This window comes from Ochlerotatus camptorhynchus, unplaced genomic scaffold (assembly GCF_037179485.1).
Source record: "Ochlerotatus camptorhynchus isolate MF236.1 unplaced genomic scaffold, CSIRO-AGI_Acam_v1.1 ptg000067l, whole genome shotgun sequence".
NCBI lineage: Eukaryota > Metazoa > Arthropoda > Insecta > Diptera > Culicidae > Ochlerotatus > Ochlerotatus camptorhynchus.
The window spans coordinates 215,492-223,028 of record NW_027040557.1 but is presented as its reverse complement, the minus strand read 5'-3'; the positions used below and the strand labels follow the sequence as shown (position 1 = coordinate 223,028).

The window sequence follows — 7,537 nt, the reverse complement described above, 5'->3', positions numbered from 1 at the left end:
GGTTAATTTGCTTAACGACGTGTTCTGGGTATCATCCAAACCATTTATGGAATAGTTCAATGATTTGGGTTATCGTGCGTTTATGGTTATTTTTTATTAGGGTATACAAACAGATTTCACTCTATTTTTGCCACATAGTTTAATTAAGGAGATTCAAATACAACAGGGAAAGGTTTAGCAGCTGAGTTATTAGCGAAAGCAAAAGTCTATAAAGAGAGCCAATCAATACAGATAGGACTTTTAGAAATGTTTTTCTAGATATGTTGTGTCCTTCTCAAGAACAGTATGCATATGATAAAAACTAAATTGTCAAATATAGTGATCAAATTTGCGTAGCTTTACGGTTTCTGCGTTTTTGACAGTTAACAATAGGTGGTATAATGAGACACTCACTTATTGTTTTGGTTGCAGATAGTGTTTACATAAGTTTGTTACTTGTTGTGAAATATTTAGTTAAATTAATTACCAGCTTAAGTAAAGTACGGAACAATCCTTTTTCGCGACAGAAATGTACCTCGAGGTCTTTTCCCGGCTGTGCTAGGGGAACATATTTCTTCTACTTTCAGAATTCGATCCGATGCGACCGAACTGGTAAATATGTTTACATCTATTGTGTGGTGTTCTTTTCGTCGTCAGCTCCTCTGTCTCTTGGGTATTAATTATCTTGAGGCGGCTAAATGCAGTGGTTGTTTCTCTCTGTTCGGTAAATTGAAGTGATTATTGAAATTATTTCTTTCGCTTTGTGCGTATCAAATATCTTGGGAATGAAACATACACTTTAGCTTTAATGTTGGGAGGAAAAAATGAATACTGTTTTCAAATAAAATAGTCAATAGTCAAATAGTTTTCCACCATGAGTGTATAGTCTTGTCGCAGTTTAAACAGTTTTTTCTTGGAGCCCGTTATAATACGGGGTTGCTTTGAGATTCCGAACTTTAATTAATGAATCACCGGAAGTTCAGGAACAAATACTGGACTTTGACAAATTTTCGTTTAAAGCAATTAGAAATAAATATTTCGCAGACAAAAATATCTGAAGTTACGTTGCATCTTTTTTGCATAATGATAACAGTTTTGAGATTTTTTGTATTTTTTCATCATTATTGAAGATTCTGGGGTAAACCTTTTTTGAGCGGCGCCGGTGGTGTAGTGGTAAGCGTGATTTAATCTCACCCCACAAGGCATTCAATCCCAGTCGGCGCCTCCGGGATTTTCTGAGGCATAAAATCTCTGATCACGCCTTCTTTCGGAAGGGAAGTAAAGCCGTTGGTCCCCGGTCCATGAGTTTAGGGGGGATAGGAAGGGTCCAGGTGTTGGAGCTGCCTTCCTGGTGTCGGTACTCAGTACGGAAAACAAGATCGAAGGAAAAAAAAACAAGGAAAAAAAAGGAACCTTTTTTAAATTTGCTGTAATTGTATAGCGTATTTCGCAGGTGTACCTCAAACATTGAACAATGCTTAATGCGATATTTCTTCAAAACACGTTTTATGTATGAATTCATATATGTTTCAAATAAGAGCTAGGTTAACCAAAAAGACATGAGTATGCAAGATTGTCGTTGAAATAATTGTATTGGTGAATAATTAAGATTGTAAAAATTGCCTGGGATCATATTGACCCCAAGGTACAGGCAAAGAGTAAACGGTGCATTTTTTTGCCACCACTCCAGCACTAAAAATAATCCATCAGAATTGATTTCGCTCATACCATTTTGAAAAGGTTAGGTATAGTGCTATACTGTATTATTTTATACTAAGGAATATTATTTTCAGATTTTGACATACTATAGCCGATAGAAATTTGATTAATCATATTTTGTTTGGCCGAGCCCAAAAAAAATTGGGGGCATTTTTATATGTTTTATTATTTTTATTTTTGTTTTATTATAGTCACTTAAATAATCGTGCGTCATTGGTGACTTCTACAGAGATTTTTATTAAATTTTTTATAGAAATTTTTAGGCGTAGGCTAGTTTATCTCTTATTTTCCAGGGATGAGATTTGAACTCGTGACTTTGGAGTGAGATGTATAGATATTAACCACTACGCTGGTGCCGTCTCCATTTCTGAGGGTTTATTTTTAGCGCTGGAGTCTACATGGGTACTGTGGACTTAATATGCTTGTAAACTACTTGGAGATGAACTAGCCAGTTGACTTAAAATCACCCTAATAAAGTCTTTAAAAAAGTTGGTCAACTGGGAGCCAGCGTGATCAGTAAACATTTAGAAGTCACAAATGTAGCTTCTCTTCTTATCCATCTTCATGTAGTGTCATCTCATTGAAATTAACCATACTTTTACGATACACATTATTTATTATAAGCTCAACGATAGAAGCCACCGGACTCAATGAAGAAAGCATAAAAACCAGCACAATTTGGTAGAATCAGTTGATTTACAATTCTAATAAACCTTTTTTTTAATTCTTTACTAAGGAGACTTTTAGTCTATGGCTAGCGCATCTCCGGCTTCTAATAAACCATACTCTGACAAAACAAAAGGTATTTAAACTTTATTTGAGGCATGGGGGCCCGAAGATTCCTGACTAAGAGTTTTTGGTGGGATTCAGCTGAGAAAAGCAAACCAATTCAAAACTAGAGAAAATGTTCATGCGGGTTTCGGTTGGAGTATACTACGGTGTGAAATGCGGAAAATAAGAAAGCTTAGTTTAATTTTTAACGCAAATTAAAAACGGAAAATTACTGTATCAGAAAAGTCTTGAAAAATCTAGGAAATTAAACCTTACCCGAGAAAGTGTCATACTTAAAATTGTTCGATAGCTAGAAATATTTAAAAAATATCACTAAGGTTATGCAAATTACACGTTTAGAACGATTCAACTAGTAAAACGTCCGATTTCTTTGAAATAATACTGATGTACAGACATGTAAACATGCACTTAACACAACTACGTAATAAAGTTCTACACCAACATTTGGTTTCTTTTGTTGCATTTAGTTCAATGTAAAATTAATCATTTTGTTTGAACCTTATTTTTTTCTTTATTAGAGTGACTTTCAGGCAGGGGCTACCAAACTCTTAATTGTCATTTGCTCACTTGTAAGCATGTACCTATTTTTCAGTAGTTTTCACCTAAGCACAACATTAACTACTCAATAAAAGATCTACACCACGTACGCAACACTCACGCATGCTTCGGGTGCCCATTAGACTGATGCAAAATTTGACTTTTTCGCTCCACAGTGCTTAAATGGTTTCAAATTGGGTCCTGATTAGCCTCCCAAAGTTACAACTCATTTGGTTAGACACAGACTTCGCACAAGCCATTTGAAGTTTACATGTAAATTAATATGGGAAATCTCAACTTTTTGTTCATTGCCTTCTAGTCTTTTCCATATCGAGCTGCGAAACAGTTTGAAACAGCCATTCTTATAGAAAATTTTCTCAGCTACAACTTTGTTGAAGATCATTTCTATGTAAAACGAGACTGTAAAAAGTTATTAATTATTTAAGAGATTGGTAAACTTATTACATGATTAAGCAGCTGCTCGCCCCGTAACGTGGGTAGATCACCTTTTCGTGGTACGTTACGGGATGTAAGATCTACCACCGATTCCTAGTCTTGACTACTTCAAACTAGGGGAACAGGATTTTACAGTAATCAAAGGAACACATCTTAGTCCTTGTTACTTTTTATGCCTTGTTGATAGTGATAAGTCCTCGGGTTGCGTGGACCGAGGATGATCTTGAAACAAGGAAAAAATGAGTTAGTTAGTCTTCACCTATGTGATTCCTAATCTTCTATTCGTTGTTTCCTAGTTTGAAGTGGTTAAGACTAGGGTTCTGATGCATGGTCATTATCGGTGTCATGTCTTGTTTTTTTTGCTAAGGAATCCAATTTTGACTGACAAAGGGGCGCGCCTTTGGAGGGTGTTTCAACACTCCGAAGGGTATAAATAGCGGGACCTTTCAATTAGAATCGATTCCTTGCGATAAAGGCAAGAATGACAACTGTATCAAAACCGAATACTTCATCATTTCTCAATAGTGATGGAGTAATACGACATGCACTAAACTAAGGACACGGGATATACTACAATAGATCAAATTACTGGTCGCAGTGGTTTTATGTCCCGAACAGAGTAAAAAAAAAGCAGCTGCTCTGTAGGCAACACTGTATTTTGCAGTGAGACATAGTAGCCGTGATTTTTGTATCCTATTCAATGCCCCAGAAACACCAATGTTGCCTGCTGAGCAGTTGATTGAGCATGATCATAAGACATCAGCGCATTGAACCATTGATAACTTTCGATCCTTGCATTTAATCAAAAAGTGATCTTGAGCAAGGTTGTGGCTGGAAAAATTTCCTACAAGTACATATGAAAGCATTTGAAGCAGACCAATATGGTGAATTATTAGATAGACATGAACAAAAATCTTGGTTTTACCATAGTAATTCCCATACAAACTTTACATGATTTGTGCCATCTCAGTTTCTCACCAAATGGGTTCAAATTTTGAGAGGTTAGTCAGGATCCGATTTGGAATCGTTTAAGTATTGTGGAGCGCAAATTTCAAATTTTGCATCACTCTAGTGCCCATGCAATAGTTACCAGAATATGGAATACAGTTATTTAATATTACGCGAAAGAGACACTTGACACCGCTTCTTCTTCTTCTTCTTCTTCTTCTTCTTCTTCTTCTTCTTCTTCTTCTTCTTCTTTGCATTTTAAGCTTATTTCTTATCGCATATTAGCTTATTGGGTGCTCTCAACTTAGTGTTCTAGATGTACTTCCACAGATATTAATTCAGAGCTTTCGATGCCTGTACCATTTTTGCATTAGTATAAGCAGGCAAGTACAGCAAGGCTAGTACAATCATACTATGTCGAAAAAATTTCCAACCCGAAAGATTCCTAGACCGGACCGGGAATTGAACCCAGCCACCTTTAGCACACAGCAAAACAATTAAACAATTAAATAACAAATCTGCCACATACTGAGGAAAATTGACGAAAATTTTACTCAGTCCAAGAGTAAGCAATGGACTGAGAGAACCCCGAAGGGGGCGACTCTACCTATGATGCAGGAAAATTTGTGTTTTTCTGTGGTTAGCTGCACGCACGCTGAGTAGATAGAAAGAAGATTGATTTCTTGCAAAAAGATGATACAAGAAATAAAAGAAGTTTTTTTTTGAAGATTGATTCGCTAGTGTGAGATTTGTTGAGCATCAAGAATTAAGTTTTAAATGTGTTGCCTCCCTCGGAGAATCCAATCTTTACTTTTCTCATTTTAGGGATTTTTTCCTGGAAAACCCTGGAAAACCTGGAAATCATGAAGCAAATTTACTCATCGCTGAGTTCCTGCACTTTTTGAGATCTATGAGCTTGAGCTTGAGCTTGAGCTTGATTGACCGCCCACGGTTGCTACTCTGTTACTGCCAGATCAGCTGTAATTACACAGAGAACCAATAGACGATGCTTGGCACCAGCAATCATCCTCAATGTGTAAAAACTGGTAATCTTAAATTAGGCAATACCAGCGCCCGATCACAGGTCAAGAAAGGAATGGGAAGGATTGTGTTGACATGACACTCGCTTTGATGGAAGCCGAGAACACCTCTGCACTTCCACGAGGAATCACTGGGATGTTGGATAAGAGGGTTGGGTTTGCAGCAGGGTTCGTTTTGGTAAACGATAAGCTGAATTGATGTCCTAACGATCATATAACGCGAAGGAGCTTAGGACTAAACCCACGGTCTTCTGCTCAGTAAGCAAAAACGTTTGCCACTAGGCAGACGAGCACCTTTTTAATCACCGAGTTGGTGTTATTACCATGTAGTCATATTAACAAATAAAACGATTGACGAATCTTGAATGTGGATGGGCCTGAGATTAGACTCATGATGTTCTGCTCAGTAAGCAAAAACGGTTGCTCTAAGACCACTGAGCCCCTCATATCACATAATACCGTTGCTCAAATTTGTGTATCCATTCAAACCCGGAACCAACGACAACAACGAGTTTCGCAAAATACACGATACACAAGCGATTTTATCATAAATCTCTTTGATATGTAAGGACCTGGGACCGCGTTTTTCTGCTCAGTAAGCAGGCCACTGTAAGCGACGATCTTTCAAATCCGAAAACTAAAAACTACGAAAAAGTACTTAGGCCTTCATTAAGTTCCACTTTCACGCGACGTTCAATGACAGGGTCCTATCCAGGATTACATCTGAAAAATACAAATCTGGCCAACGCCCACCTAAACCTGTTCTAATCCACCTGAAATGACTAACGAATAGAAGACTTTGACTACCCAGTCATGCAATAGTCTTATTCCGTGCCTTATGGCAACTTGATGATTCTATTGCGCTCATCTTTTGGCACCACCCAGGGGAGACTTGGTCCTGTACCCAATGCTTAACTTATCTCCATTCCACTCAGCTACTCGCAATTTCTTGTGATATAGTGGGCGGTATATTATATTATGTGACAATTCAATGCAGACGTCTTTCCAAATTTGGCAGATCGACAGGTAATCGGTGAGTTACCACGATAGTTGCTATTCAACAACTCTACAACGTCCCATCGTTAACGCCTGCTATGAGAATTTCCCATTGCAGACGCCAACGAAATGACGTCATCGAGCTATCGATCAACTACCCTGGTTATCGCCTGGTACCTTATAGCACGATGCTAGGAGGCGAACCGGAAGAATCGATGAGCTACCTCTCCCCCCCTGCACTTTTTGAGATCTATGAGTAAACTAAACTCAAATTTGGGTTGATCTCATTGGCCGTGTATGTAAAAAGTGATAAGTGTCATATTTATCGATTCAACGATACATATTTAAGATATATCGTATTGGGAACAGTATTTATCCCAAAAACAATAATTTGTTATTGGGGTTTCCTGCAGTGCAAAATTAAATGACTGTCCAACCCTAGCAGCACACTTGTCACTGAACAATTGTGGTTACTTTTGTGCAACCCATTCCAGTCACAATCAAGTTTCAGCAACTTATTTTGATGGAAGTGTGCTGCTTGGGATAGTTCCAACACAGAAATAAAAATTTGTTGAATATTACATACATCCAAACAGCTGCACAGAGGTCATTCCGCTGGTTGTGAAATGTTACGTTGTACGGTGTACAACGATTTTGCAAACAAATTTACATCCATTGATGTAATATTGTATCTGTTTTATGCTATTACATCATTATTTCATACATCAGCTTGAATTACGTTGCTCGATATTATATTTTTTTTGCTGTGTAGATGTCTGTTTCCACCAATGACATATCAACAGTTTTTCACTTTAAAATAATCGGAAAATATTCATTTACATCTTTCCCATCCCTAAACACGTTCAAATCAAAGGAATGTCATGTACTAAGTATGTGAAACAACGATAAAAATCATTCGATATCACAGTCGTAGTTTTTAACTGATAATCCAATGCAATCTATAAAATGAATAAACCTTATGACAAATCATAATACTCTGATTTAACTTGGAATTCTCCAGTTGATTGCCTAAGATCTCACCGCAGCATTAGTATTCTTTCTCGAGAAAC

General features: G+C 37.3%; 1 protein-coding gene across 3 annotated transcripts in view; it reads left to right on the top strand.

Annotated features, from left to right (window-relative positions):
- Window positions 1-420: 420 nt before the first annotated feature.
- Window positions 421-7,537, top strand: part of LOC135697135 (synaptic vesicle glycoprotein 2C-like) — a 28,499-nt gene continuing 21,382 nt past the window's right edge. For all 3 annotated transcript variants that reach the window (XM_065216728.1, XM_065216730.1, XM_065216726.1), the window contains exon 1: window positions 421-591. The gene's annotated coding sequence lies outside the window, so the exon portion shown is untranslated. The remainder of the gene's footprint in view (window positions 592-7,537) is intronic.